The following is a 14,996-nucleotide window of genomic DNA, read 5'->3' on the forward strand; positions in this document are numbered from 1 at the left end:
TGTAATTATAACGAGTGATTTAGATAAAATTTAATGAGTATTTTACCCAAAAAAAAATGATTTAAATTCTAATGAATGATTTAGGAAAAAAAAAAACAAGTTAGATAGTTTTACAGTTTTTTAATAAAAGATTTAAATTCTAAACTAAGTTAGAGGGTTTGTTTAGTTGTAGTTGTAGTTGTAGCATTTCTTGTTACCAAATCTGTTTAGGTGTAGTATCTATTTTCTGGTCACCAAATTTGTTAGACAATTTTGTAGTTCTGTAATGATAGAAATTCTATGATTTAGGAGAAAGAATAAGAAATTAGACGGTTTGTTTAATTGTAGCCACTATTTCTAGCCTCCGTTGAGGTGCAACATCTATTTAGTGTCACCAATCTGTTTAGGTGCAGCATCTATTTTCTTGGCTTTAATTGCATTAGTTGTTAATAAAATTTGTTAGATATAAAAAAAATAAAAAATAAAATTAAAAAAAATTATAAATACAAAAATTAATTAAAATAATGATGTTATCGGGTAAGTTAATTAAAATTAACGTGATTAAAAAAAAGATTAAGTTAACTAAAATTAACATGTTTAAGATGCCTCTTTACTTTGCAAGCCAGCTTACTACCTAGAAGTAAGACATTCATCAAATTTCCACGTTAGAGGTAAGATAAATTTGAATTGAAATTCCAGACATGCCTGGGAGATTCGCACAAAGCACATGGGAGAATCCCCGTACACGGCATTTTCCATGTTTCCTTCGATTGAATTCATCCCACCCGACCATTGGGTATGACAGGTGACGCTCTCTAAGTGACATAAGATACGATTTAGAGATGGCGTCATCTGTGTTACATCATCGACATTGGTGGAGATGTCGACTTTTCTGGATACGACTTAACCTATCACCATATCCAATTGCCGTACTCTAACATATTAAAATTTTGCTTATATTTTGAAAAAATTTAAAATTTTTTATATTTTGAAAAAAATTAGTAGGGATTTTTGTATCTAAATACAAATTATTAAAATTCAGAATTTTAAGAGTTTTAGAAGTTTTTAATGGTGTTGAATTTATTTCCACCATAAAAAAATATAATTCAAATATTGTCTTTTAAAATTTTTAGAAATTTTTTTTACACAAATTCCAACTACTTTTAACTAATCGCCACAATTCCTCCACATACTTACCTCCTCCACCTCCTTAAACGACTCCAACTCCAATCCAATTAGGAAGACACAACTTTAGGGGAGAATAATTGCCGTGGGGATGAGGAAGAAGAATTTTATCCATGAAACAGTGGAAAGAAATAAATTGATCCGTACATGGTATAATATAATATGGGCATTGGGTACAATGTCATAACTTTATAATAGAATCATTTACTACTGACCAGTGTCTTGGTAGGCAGGAAAATATATTTGTTTGCTCAGCCGTGTATAAATGCCAATGACTCTTTGTAACAGAGAAGGGCAAGCCGTTCAGGGATTGCGAGTGCAAGTAACGTGGATTAGGCATATTACGGTTTGACACAGAAATGAAAAAATTCGAAATTTTCGGGACGCGCAAGAAGGGAGTTACCAAGATCCAAGGGAGGGTTGTCATTCGGAAAGCGTCTCTTCTCGATGTCAAGGATTTATCTGCCAGCGTTGGAGGTCGTTTATTCGAATTGGTGGGACAGAAGGTGAATTTTCAGCTCGTCAGTAGCGACCACATAGATCAAGGTGAAATAATGAATTTGCATGATTATAGATTATGTCGTCATGAATTCCTTGGCTTTGTTCTACAATCCATGTCATGCCATGTCAGTTAGTATGCAAGTAGTTATAGTAGCCGTGAATTGATCTGTTATTGCAGAAACGGGCCAGAGTTTACGTAGCCGTCCTGCTCATTTAGAATGGAAATATCTGCTCCCCTCGCTGGAATACGTCAGTAAGAATTCAGAACACCGAATCAGCTTCGAGTGGGCTCCTGACATGGGAATCCCCGGCGCTGTAGTGGTGACAAACAATCACCCCGAGAGTTCTTTCTGAAAGAGCATTGAATTCAAATCTCCGGAAAAGGCGATATTCGTTTCCTGTGCAACTCCTGGATCTATCCAAGTTGATGACTCTCATCCACTCCGATCTAATCGCTGAACGAGTCTTCTTTGCAAATAATGTACATAACGTCTAATTTCATTAACTTACGTACGCTTTGCATCAAATTGCCCGTCTGAAACGAAAGTATTAATATTTATGTATCCTTGTGTTCAGAGCTATCTTCCGGATGAAACGCCGTTAGGTCTGGTGGCTTTGAGGAACGTAGAACTGGTGAGATTGAGAGGAAATGGAACGGGCAAAAGGAAAACATGGGATCGCATTTATGGCTACGATGTTTACAATGATGTGGGCGATCCCGACACCAAGAAGGAGTTAGAAAGGAAAGTGTTGGGTGTATCGCAGGAATTGCCATATCCCCGCAGGTGTAGAACTGGTCGTCCGCGTTCTAAAACCAGTAACTACCTGCTGCCCATGCGTTAGACGATCAAATTAAAGTGTAGTTACTATATGTAATTTCAATAGAACTTACGCTTTACGTGGCACGAGTGTTTGCAGGTCAGGCTTTCGAGAGCATGAACCGGCTATGCAACCTCACACAGAGCTTTTATATTCCCTCAGACGAACAATTTCCGCAGGAGTGCCTTTCAGACTTCAGAGCTCATTTCCTCAAAGCTTTCTCTAAAGTTGTTATACCCGCCATAATGTCAGCCAAGCCTGAGTTTGCCAGTTTGAAGGAAGTTCGTGGTCTCTACAGTAAGGGAATTTCATTTTTGACTAACATTACAGCAGTTTAGCCAAAGAAGTCCTTCCCGGTCAGACGATAAAAGGGATTCTGAATACAGATGATCAAGCTATCATCAAGTTTCCGCTTCCCACTATTATTAGCAGTGAGTGGATTAATCCTAAATTTGAAATTAATGCATTTTGGGCGCTATTAGTTATGTTTTATAATTACTGAATGAAATCAGTTTCTGTGCAATAGGGGATGACGCTGCATGGATGACAGAGGAAGAGTTTGCCCGCCAGACGCTTTCTGGAGTGAATCCGATGGTCATTCGATGTTTACAAGTATGAAGCAACCGAGATTTTTACTTCTTCTTATTATTATTATTAATACTAATGACCATACGAACTTCTTTATGTGATTACAGAGCTTTCCACCGTCCGGCCACCTGAACGCACAAATCTATGGTTCCCAACAAAGTGCAATCACCGCTGAACATATTCTTAAAAGCCTAGATGGCATCTCGGTGGAGGAGGTATTTAGTTCCTTCAGTTAAATTGTTAATTAGATTTAATGGTTCGTTAATGACTATATACTAGTATTTTGAATATTCTTCCGCAATACAATAGACAGACAACCATTAAGCATGCATGTCCATATAGCAGGCTATTAAATCGAAGAGGCTCTTTATATTGGACTACTATGACGCTTACATGCCGTACGTGGAGCTCGTGAACCAGCTTCCTACCAGCAAAGCCTACGCTACCCGTTCACTTTTCTTCCTGGCCGACACCAGAACTTTAAAGCTGTGGCCATTGAGCTGTGTTTGCCTCCCATGTCAGTGGGCTTGGGTTCAAGACAAGTCTACACTCCTGACGATAGCGGGGCAGATGAAGGGTGGTTATGCAATTAGCCAAAGCTCATGTGCGGGCAAACGATTCCGGTTATCATCAGTTGGTTAGCCATTGGTAAGAGATACCAGTATCATTTGTGTTTTTTAGTTTGAACTTGTTAGAAGATTACTAACCACCTATATCATATTCACATTTGCAGTGCTTCGTCTACTTAGAAATTATTTATAAAGTTTTTCTTTTTCTTTCAAATGCAGGCTCAGGACTCATGCTGTGGTGGAGCCATTTATCATTGCTACCATAGACATTTGAGCAAACTACACCCACTTCACAAGTTGGTCATCCCTCACTTTTGCAATACTATGGAGATCAATCGATCTGCTCGTCAGTCCTTGATAACTGCAGGAGGCATAATCGAGCAATGCTTTACGAGTGGTAAGTATTGTATGGAAATTTCGGCCAAAGCATACATGGATTGGAGATTCAACGAGCAAGGACTGCCAGCTGAACTTCTTAAAAGGTAATATTATAACTATAATTAAAAGGTAAAAGGTAATGTTGTAATTTTTTTTAATGGTGAGGTTACATTATAATCATCCCTAAAAATAACACTAGAAAACATCTAAAAATGTCTTAACAGATAACCTAAATTGAGGGAAATATTGTAATAATAGTTACTAAATTTAGCCGAATTGAGCCAAAAAGTACGAAAATTTGATAATATGATTCGCTTACGGGATTAATACACAGCTTTAAATACAATACAATTATGTTTGGAAACCCATTTTGGCACTATTGATCACAATTATCAGGTTCCTCTCTGAAATTACTATAGATTGCAATTGAAAAGGCTCTGGTCACTGAAATCATGACCATTGGTGATAATAGAGGAATTTATTTTAATGAGTACAGTTAAAAAGATTAATTTGATGATATTATTGTTGAATGAATTTATATCGTGTAATTTAATGGTGTCTAGATCTGTAAATAGCTTTTAATATTATCCAAATTTATATGAATTTATTTAATATTTAGGGGATAAAATTTGGTTATATGAAATCACTTTAAACTTCTTTTTAATGTATAGATTTTAAAGATTATGTTATTAACCAAATGTATTTTATATTTTTCCATTACTTAATAGATTTTGTTTTTAGTATTTTTGAATTTTTTTAAATTAAAAATGCCTTTTAACGACTAGGTATTAATGTGAGAGTAATCCTCAGTTTTCTTTACCACTTCCTAAAAACAAGTATTTTTGAGTTTCCTTTACCACTTCTTAAAATCAAAGTATATTTTAGTATTAGTAAGATGTATACTTCCAAACTTTTTCCAAGAAATTTTTCATACCGAATTGAATTGGAATCCGAATTTGGTTGTAACTTTAATATTATATTAATGCACTAATACGCGTAGTCCAGGGGAATGGCTGTGCGCGATCCAACTGATAAAGTATGCAGTGGATGGCTTGTAAATGGTGTGAAGCTTGTGATAGAAGATTATCCGTATGCAGTGGATGGGCTTGCAATATGGGCGGCCTTGAAATGTTGGGTATCTGACTACACATCGCTGTATTACAAGGACAACCAAAGTGTGGAGAGCGATACAGAAGTTCAAGCATGGTGGAAAGAGATGGTGGAGGGTGGGTCAGGGAGATAAGAAACGCGAGGAGGGAGGATGGTACAACATGAAGAGTGTGCAGGATGTGAAAGAAGGCATTACCACACTTATTTGAATCGCTTCTACCCACCTTGCAGCGGTCAATTTCGGGCAGTACGGCTATGCGGGATTCATGCCCAATCACCCCGGCACCACCCGGAAACTTATTCCAGAGAAAGGTTCCCCATAATACTTGGACTTCCCTCGTGACAAGGAAGCCTATTTCGTTAAAAACTGTGTCCAGTCAAAAGACCTGTGCCACTACCATGGCTGTCCTGGAGCTTCTATCAAAGCATTCGACCGGCGAGGTATACCTGGACAGGCTCCGCTCTTACTGGACAGATGACTCTCGCTACGCTTTCCGTATTAATACCTAGTGGAAAGATGACTCTCGCGTAGAAACAGCATTCCAACGCTTTCATCCAAGCACTTGAGATAGAATAGAATATCGATAGTAGGAACAAAGATCCAATGTTGGTAAACCGGGCGGCCTTGCGATGTTGCCTACACGCTGTTATACCGGGCACTTCCGATACTGGCGAGACGGGTGCTGGGCTTACATTTCGAGGAATTCCCAACAGCGTCTCTATATAGTATAGAGTGACTTCACTCCGTCTCTATATAGTGCCTTCACTGTTTTCTTTATGTTTTCCTTGGCTGTTTTCTTTATGTGTGAGTGAATTATGTTTGATGTTTAAGCGAAATCATGTCCGTGAATAAGCTCACTGAATATGAATATATTTATTCACGGAATATTATTTATTGAAGATTGATTAATATTTTAGATTTTTTTAGTAGTAGGAGATTTGATGAAGATTTGTCTCAAAAGTAGTTATGTCATTTCTTTCTATAATAAAATTGATTAATTTAAAAAAATCATCATATGAATAAGAGTTATGGTTTATTGGGTATGTGGGATTAGTAAGCCATGTTATTGGTCCATTATATTATAACAAAGCATCTTTACATGTTAACAAATTCTATGACAAAAAATGGTGTGAATCTTCATAACTAAAAATCTTGTTACACGTTTTTTAAAACGTATATATGCTTAAATCATATATCAAATCTTTTTATAATTAATAGTACTATTAATATTTAAAATAAAGATATAATTAATCAATTTTGATGATTTTTTTAAATCTTGACAATGTTATATGTATCATGTGGTAAGTGTGTTGATACCTATTTGTGTTTAGCAACAATTTAATTTATTTATATGATTGTGTGCTAGTTAAATAAAATCTTTTACAACTCTTTGAATGACATAGTGTGTCATTTTATGTAGTTAAAATATTATATTATAAAATATATTTTACCATATACTACATACATAAGAATATTACTTATCAAATATATAAGTAGTATATATCCATTTTATTGTGATCCAGTAAGCAAAAGAGATCAAATCTTTGGATGTGCAAACCTCTTTTACATTGAAAAACATGAAAAGATGTTTGCACCTCAAGATTTTTTTATCCCTCTAGTCACTTGCTAGATTCATAGTTAACATGCATCTATACTATAAACACACAATATGTAATTTTCCATTGTTTAAATTGTATTTTTGAAGCATAAATGGATTTAATGCCCTGAAAATCCCTTTGACATAGTTGAAACTTGCATTTTCAACAAATCTTTGTTGGATTTAAAAAATATGGCTGGAAAAGAATACCCAAAAAATGGTCAAAATGTAGAATAATGAAACTACTTGAATGTCTTAACCATAGGAATTTATTTCTTCCATTGATTTATATAATATATACAAGCATGTATTTTAACCATGTAGTTGACATTGAAATATTTTATTTATAAACTATAATATTCACATAAAATGTATTTTTAATTCATATATTTTTATATAGACATCAAAACTACTTAACCTTCTATATTGAATTATTTTATTTATAGTTTACAATGATTATTTAGTTAACTAATTTTTTCAAGTGATATATCAACTTTACACTAAGAATGAAGTAAATAAAACATTACCCTTTTCTTAGAAATTAATTGATTTTTAACTTGGAAATTTAAATATTTTATTATGGTCAACATGCATACATATAACTATATAACTTTCTTTCTAGCTACATATATATGAACTTGATCTAAAAATATATTAGTTAACATGGATATTTAAATAGTCTATCTAAGACTAATATTGAAATATTTTTTTTAAAAATATAAGATATATATATAATTACTTTCTAATGCTCTGATCCACCCCCCTCGAGTCTTCAAGGTTAAATGGGAGGTGTTACTTTTAAAAACCCAACCTCTATGGTCTTCTTATCAAGATGGTGTTATAAATATCCTCCTTTATCTAAGTTAGTGAAAGTAATTGAATATAACACCATCGTGTTCAAATCATCAGGAGATTTTCGATGATATAAATATTATCTAAATCCAATGCCTGGATCAAAAGTTATGCCATTTAAAGTTTAGATATTTAATCCCTGCCACATAGGTAAGGATATGCCATGTGGCACTTGCCTCAAATCTCCATGGTACCCACGTTACACCTCCACCTCATTGAGGTGGTTCCACACCACTCTTGATACCATTGTGGTCATGGATGAATCAACATAGCACCTTCCACATCACCTAGCCTATGGCCCCATAAGCCTAGCCCTTAGCATGTAAACCCAATGTTTTACATTATATCCATTTTATAAGAATGCATGTTAAACCTTACACTACTTTCTCACTCGGTGCGACATAGGTTGCACACCTTTGAACACATCGACGATCCACATTAAGTGCGAGCCCCCCTGCCTTCCAATGGTTAACGAGGGGGGAGGGGTGACACACTCTATCCCTTACATGAACAATAGTCATCTTCCCATTTTCATAATCTTCTCCACGTGGAAAAGATCGAGAAAATGGAGAGATGTGCACAAAAGTGTGTGTGTCCAATTCCCTCAAGCATTGTAATCATTCTTGACATTAGACAAAAAAATGGGAATGATAATCTTCTCGCCCTCCGATACTAATTTTGACATCACACCTTCTGTTAAGAACACCCAACAGAAAGGTCTTGCCTTTCTGATGTCTTATTGACATCATGCTACCATGTGGCATCCTCAAAAGGTGCCACATATCATCCAAAATTAACCCCCTTGGCCATTTGGAAAGGCCATTTTTTCCTGCCAAGTGTCATGTTGGAAACATGGCACATCAATAGTCTTGCCACATCATCAATCCACATCCTCTAAAATTCCATGTGGCATTCGCATACATATATCCAGTCTCTATAACATCTTCCACCTCAACCTAAGTCATGACTCCCACTAGATCCCAGACCTTTGTAAAATTCAACAATTTTGCATTATGCAAATTTTGGGTCAAGTTGGGGTTTCCTTCATTTCTGGCCATTACTTTATCTATCTCCTTGGACAAATAATTTTCACCTCGCCACAACACCATCACACCAAAGCATCGGGACATAATCAAACCATATGGTAAGCCAACATCGTGCAACATGAGCTTTCACGTTTGGTAATGGGAACACTACCATCTCGCATTTTTCGTCAACTCCTTAGTTATCACCATAGGTAACACTTTTAACACTAGGTGTGGTGCAGATTGATACTAATCACCATCGTGAACGATTAATCATAGGATTAGTGGTTAGATGCATAGATTGAGTTAATGCCTCCACTCATTGCAAATTCTGAATGCTTTTACAAGTCCAACAAGGCTTCTTCGACCCAAATACAAGCCTACTGCTTTGCGATGATCAAGATTCGAAGCCTTAAGACCTTTGATGGTTTTGTCAGGCATTTCTTGGTGTTGGGATATGCTCAACGCCAATGCATTAAACCAACTGATGCATTATATTGTGCAAATCATTCTATCAAGACCAAATGATGCATTATATTGCGCAAATCATTCTATCAAACCAACTGATGCATTATATTGTACCAAATCATTTTATCAAAACGAGGATATCCTTTCTAAAAGGACAATATTCCTTACATAAAGTAATAATATTCCAAAAAATCTATTTTTTCGTATGCATTTTTACAAAGCTTCAATAAATATATATATATATATAAAATAAGTATAAGATAGGAAAAAGAAATTAATACATATGCGACATTTGTGTTACATGATAATTTTAAATATAAGTATGAGATTGAAAGTTGAGAGAAAGGTTTGAAAATCAACTTTTTCTTAGCTCACTTATCATAAATCTTCAAAAATTAGTATTTCAATTTAAAGTTAATTCGTATATTTTATACATAAAGCACACTTATCATAGTAGTTGTATAATTTGGAGGGGTGTTTTATTATAGCTCTAAAAGGTATGTACATTGAAATTTTATCTCTAAAGCTTAAAGAAGCTCTCTTTGCTCTTTTTCATGAATAAATTGAAGAGCCTATGCATAAAAAGAATAAAAATAAAAATTTTAGTTTTTAATTTTGTATTATTAATGTTTATTGTCTTTGGTTTTTATTCTTAATGTGGTGCTTAAAATTACTTTAATTTTTTTTATAATAAAAATGTATTATATTGTAAGATTTGATTCTCCAATAAAACATTAAGAAATTCGTACAACTTTATAAAGTACAACTTACAATAACTCGTTACAAGTTTACAATTTGCTTTGCCCTCTGTACTAAGACGTTTCTAAAAACATTTTGAATTCATTCTTAAAAAGGTCGAGTTAGGTTGTATTATGTTTGGCTATGTATTATTTTTTTCCCGTTTCCATTAGAGTTCTATATTGTTAATTTGGTTATTTTTTAAGGTTATATCAAAACTCTAATACATTATTTAGCAATATGATGATCTTTATCACATTAAGGATTAGATAATGTTTACAATTTTTTTAGGAAACGGTACTTATTTTTGGTTTCTATAATAGAATAAGTATTCTTTATCGCTATCATTATATTGATTGGGTTTTATAATAAAATTTATATTTAAAACTGAGAACAAGGATTTATATAATTTATTATCTAAATTAAATTTGTTTGTGATTATTTAAAAATATAAATATTATATTTGAAATTTTATTGATACTAATGCCAACATTATATAAAAGTAAGTAATTTAGTTAGAATTTAGCCATTATTTAAATTGTTACAAATTATAGGGTTATAGAAACTATTAACATAATCATATTTATGCAAAATAAATTTCAATTTGAATCTTAAGAGCCTCTCTATATCAAGTGCAAATCCTCCTTTCACCAAAAAGGTGTAGGGTTAGATATAGCACTTAAGATTAAGGCTTGTATATTTGTTATTCTTGCATTCAAATTTTTCTAAGAATATTATTTTCGTCATTATTTATATAGCAAATATAATTCTCTAGATAATTAAAAGGACACCATTTATTTTTTTATTACTATTATTATCATAAAATGTTGGGGTTATTGGTGTGCTAATGAGGTCTTGATGTACATGCACATTTTCCTCTATTTTTCAATTGTTTAGGATGACTACTATTTGTAACATGGTTATTTTTAGTAGGTGACTTATTTACAATAGGTCTAGTTTTAGCAAGTTCTTCCATGTAAAATGACACATGAAAATGATTAGGAAATAACATGGCATCATAGTGCAATAGCATGGCTTTATAAATTGGCCTGGTCTATTAGCCTTATATATTAGACTTATACATTATCTTAATCCTTATCCTCCTCCTAGAAAATTGCATCAAGTAGCTAGTGTTATTCTTAGATTTAAGCTCTATTCTTGGAACCTTATATCCTTAAGACGTCTTTCTCATTTTTGTAGACTAATTCCATTTTTGGAGTTTAGAGTTACATATGCATTGCCCCTTATATTCATAATACCATGAGAGAATATGATGGGTTTTCAAAATATTAAACCACCATTGGTAAATTCCTACATTCTAAGAATAAGTTAAACCTTGACGAGGAATTAGACCATAATTTCTAGTAGTGAAAGTGCACTTCACTTTCCTTGTGATTTTATCTAGACATTTCATGCATGATGAAAACCATCTATATCATGGCACAAGTTCTTTAGAAACTTAGTATTGCATTTCTTACTAAAAAAATCCAAGAATAAGGATGGAGATAAGCCACCTAATGATAAATGTAACCACCATGTTTTGATTGCTCTTTCCTCCTCATTTAATACTTGGATTTTAGTTTTTGGAGCCTCTTATCATATGGATGCTTCAAAACATACTTTTTCTTCTTTGGAACCTTGCATTATTCCTCCTATTTTAATGGAAACTAACATTCCTTTGAATGTATTTGGTCAACGTAGAGTGGATCTTGATTATGGAAGCTTCAAAAATGTATTCCATATTCTAGAGTTATACATGAATATGCTCTTTGATCTATTAAATCATTCATTTAAGGATAGTAAAATGGGTAGACTTCACTCTAGATTCAATGGATATCTTCAAGATGTTAGATGGTTGGAAAGGTGTTGTTTGGGAGGAGGGTCACCATTGTAGGTTGTATACCTTTCCTCATTTCATTATTAAAAAATGATTGTGTTATGTTTTTAACAAATGTAAATGAGAAAAATAGAGAAAGAAGTGTCAAAATGGATGAAGGTATCTTACATGCATTCTGAGAAGAACCTACAACAATTTTTCTACCACTTCAGGTTAATGATTATTTATACTCTTTAGATCATATCTTTTATTGGATTTTATGTTTTGATTTAGATGTTCATGAGCATGCTATTAAAGAGACGTATCTAATAACAAAAATATATTCCCAATAGAATACCTTGGATACTTGTAAAAAATTGTACTATATATTTTTATTCTTATCACCTTAATAAAACATACCAAATGTACAAACTAGTTTCTCTTGGAATTTGGGGATGGCTTCTAGTAATAAAGATGAAGAATGCAAACTCTTTCATGGTATTTCTTTGGCTGAGGCATGAAATATTACAAGGATTTTTATAGTCATGGGCTTAAAAATCATTATAGGTGACCTTCAAAATGGAACCAATCATAAGGAACCTTTCCTCAATATATAGCCATTTAAGTATTATTCTCTCTTGATTATTTGACTATCTATATTTTCATGTTTTAAGGAATAACAATTTCAAGGTAGATGCAATAGAAAATAAATCAATTGGATTAATAGGGGGATCATTATTAATCAATGATAAAGTTTCAAATTCTCCCATCCCATGAATTCCTTCCTTGCTAAAAAAGGTTATTTTGGTGATTAGTTGGCATGACAAGGAGAATTACAAGTAAGCAATATGGGTTTCTCCAAATTCATCTTTCTTTCCTTAAGTTTAGGTGGTGGCATGTTTAGTTCTTTAGGCTCCTAGTGTTGTTTTGTCGGGGATGGGAGTTTCACAATCCCAGTGATTGTCATCCAATGGGAAAAGGGGTTTGTCTCTTTTTGGATCTTTAGACTCATTAGAGGGTGTGGGGATGCAACGTCATCTCTACCGGGGTTAAGGAAAATCATTTTATGTGGAGTGGTATTTTCGATTAGTTTCCTATAAGGTGTGGTCATAGACTATAAATTCTATATTTTCTTATTGGTTAGTTAGTATCCTTTCTCTTCTTCCTTTGGATGCACAATGAAATCATAACTTGGGAAATATCCTCCACTAGAGTGGGCAGAGCTAATAAAGTAAGTGTAGAAAAGATTATTGCATCTCTAGCTTCATCATAGTCATGCTACATCCACTCTTACAATTATTATGGAGTAACTAGTGGAACACAATGTCAAATTGTAGGGTCTCAAGGATGAAATTGAAACTCTTCGTCAACAACTCTATGTACTATAATTTAATTCATGTTAGCATCTTCCTGAAGGATATTCTCCAATCCATTCATATTTTTTGGCCATACAACACCTGTTATACTTAAATGATCCTCTTTATGATGATTCAATGGTGTTTCACCCTTCTCTTATTTAGTATCTTTCAATTGTTGATGTATTAGTATTTTAGGGTTTTTTGGGAGGATCTAAGTTTCTAGGAAAATTAATTTTGCTTTGGATATAATTAGTGTTGGACATCTAATCTGTTAAGGGTTGGTGTGGTGGAAGTTGAACAATCACTAGAGTCCAAGAGACCTTGGAATATGAAACTAACAACCATAAAAATATATTGTGAATGTATATCTCGGGAATAGTAAATGTAACTCACAATTTATCTTTTATATCTTGTCCCTCAGTTTGTGTTTTTTAACATGGTATTAGATCGGGCGTATTGCTACCCTGCCTAAATTTGATCCATTGTTTTTTATGGACTTTTTGTGCATGTTAGTTCTACATTCAGAACTGCAATTAGAGCCTGAATTATATGTGTTTTCTTTACTGTTAGCGCTTTTGTTTCTACAACATTCGCTAATTGTATTGTGCATAAAAATGCCCCTTGTCATAATTGTCATAGTGTGTTACTCTTCAATTATGACCATTTTATTAATAAGCTCTCTTAGCTTTCCATCCCTCCACCCTAACATTCCTATTCCAAAAAGTAGGGGCCATTCCAATAGGTATCCACACTAGCATGCTCAGGAAACCCTATCTGTGGTTTAATTGGATTAGTAGTTATAGGCATTTTATTGTTCTTCATAGATGATTCAATAGTAAACCTCCAATTTTGGATGTCACCTCCTACAATGTTCTGAGAAATTATAGGAGACGCAACATCCTTTTTTGTTTTTATGAAATTTGTTCCTTGACAAGATGCACAGGCTTTGGAGTTGGAATACACCACAAACTAGTTGAAGAGAAGGAGACCCTCAGGAACGCTCTCAACGATTTGATAGTGGTAGATGTAGTCAAAGATGTCTTCTCATCTTTAGATTGATGGATATAATAGATGTTGAGCACTGTGAAATTCTTAATGGTTTGTGCAATGAAGGAAAACACTTTATTCAATCATGACTGAAACAAATGATTACAAGGCACTCCTTGGGTAGTAAATTTTCCCACCTATGAATAGAGTTACAGAATTTATGTTCGAAGAAGGTGAAATGTTTTTGGATATAATCTTTATTTGGAAATTAATTAAACAAAGTGAGAAATTGGGTGTTGTTAGATCATTGAATATGTGTTGCCCAAAAGAATTTTCCGGAGGAATAATTTGTAGTGCATTGTATTCCTGAATACAACGATGAATGCTACCTTTGATACCTCTGCTTGATATGTTCGTTGTGAATGTCGTTTGAACAATGGGATTGTCCTACAATGCAATAGGTTGTGTATGAATTGATAAATTCTTGAACTTTTGGAAATCCTATCTCTCACACCAAACTAGGGAGTGAAAAACTCCATTTTTAAAAAATTTTCCAAACATGGATTTTAATAAAAATGTTTACATTTCATATTATACAAAAAAAAGAGTATGAAACTGATCAAATTATTAGTCATTAAAAAACTCAAACTACATAATTTGTTAATTTATAAAAATCAAATAAATTTTAGAAAGATTCAAATCCAAATCATAAAAACAACTTAATAGATTAAAGTAATTAATTTTAAATTTTAAATCCTAAATACCAAAATTTATATCAATAAATGATATTGTACTTTATAATTATAACAATTTTTAATAAATTTAAATGATTGTTTATTTTTATTTTTGTGGGGTGAATTGTATTGCTTGCAAAAAAACTGGTGTTTACATAATTTGTAGAGATAATTAGGTTAGTCTCTCACTAGGGAGACCTGACCAAACTCAAATTGAAATATCGGCCTAAGTGGCCTTGTAATAAAGTAGTGGAAATAAAGACATCAAAAATTAACATTACTTACTATGTT

General features: G+C 33.2%; 1 pseudogene; it reads left to right on the forward strand.

Annotated features, from left to right (window-relative positions):
* Nucleotides 1-1,523: 1,523 nt before the first annotated feature.
* LOC149248042 (linoleate 9S-lipoxygenase A-like) lies at nt 1,524-5,856 on the forward strand (annotated as a pseudogene).
* The last annotated feature ends 9,140 nt before the right edge of the window (nt 5,857-14,996 follow it).

The sequence above is a fragment of the Pinus tabuliformis genome, chromosome 7 (genome assembly GCF_031772625.1).
Source record: "Pinus tabuliformis cultivar Carrire ecotype Pingquan chromosome 7, CPIR1, whole genome shotgun sequence".
NCBI classification, from domain to species: Eukaryota; Viridiplantae; Streptophyta; class Pinopsida; order Pinales; family Pinaceae; genus Pinus; species Pinus tabuliformis.